This window comes from Myotis davidii, unplaced genomic scaffold (assembly GCF_000327345.1).
Source record: "Myotis davidii unplaced genomic scaffold, ASM32734v1 scaffold874, whole genome shotgun sequence".
NCBI lineage: Eukaryota > Metazoa > Chordata > Mammalia > Chiroptera > Vespertilionidae > Myotis > Myotis davidii.
The window spans coordinates 353,286-354,317 of record NW_006285611.1 but is presented as its reverse complement, the minus strand read 5'-3'; positions in this window follow the sequence as shown (position 1 = coordinate 354,317).

Genomic DNA, 1,032 nt, shown 5'->3' with positions numbered 1-1,032 from the left:
TACCCGCAACCGAGGTACATGCCCTTGACCGAATCGCACCTGGGACCTTTCAGTCCGCAGGCCGACGCTCTATCCACTGAGCCAAACCGGTTTCGGCTGAAATTCTTTCTTATCTTCATAGCTCTTCTTGCTCTTTATATGTTTACACCTTGAATAGTGTCCCCCAAATATTCATCTCCACCCAGGTCCTCAGAATATGACCTTATTTGGAAATATGCTTTTTGAATATGTAATTAATTAAAATGGGATCAGTAGTGTGGGCCCTAATACAATATAACTGGTGTCCCAGAAAATAGAAATTTGGACACAAACACACATATAGAGCAAACACCAACTAAAGAGGAAGACGGAACTAGAAGGAAAGGAATGTCAAAGATTACCAGGCAACCACCACAGTCCTGATACTAGGAATAAAAACATAGTAACATCAACTATGAGCTATGAGAGTTGAATCACATTAATGTTTTCTTCTCAAAATATCTCAAATGCTATCAATATAAAATAGAATACACTGTAAGTAATTATACACATCCAAACCTCAATCCTATTGAAATTTTGAAGCACACTAAAAAGAAATTATCTGGCCATTACTGAGTAGCTCAGTTGTTTAGAATATTGTCCTAACATGCCAAGGTTGTGGGCTCAGTCCCAGGTCAAGGCGAAACATATGCTGTGCAGATGTTTCTTTCCTGCAGCGACTGTGTCAAGCAGCAAGGATGGACCGGCTTCCGGCAATACACTAATAAGACAAAGCCATTTATGCAGAAAGATGCAGAGCCAGTGTTTGATTCTAGGGTCACTTGGTTCCAGCTTATGCTGATTCTTGTCCACTGTGCTCTCATATACAGTGGCATTTGAGCTGAAATTCTTTCTTTTTCTTTTTTTTTTTATTGATTTTTTACAGAGAGGAAGGGAGAGAGATAGAGAGTTAGAAACATCGATGAGAGAGAAACATCGATCAGCTGCCTCCTGCACATCTCTCACCGGGGATGTGCCCGCAACCCAGGTACATGCCCTTGACCAATCGAACCT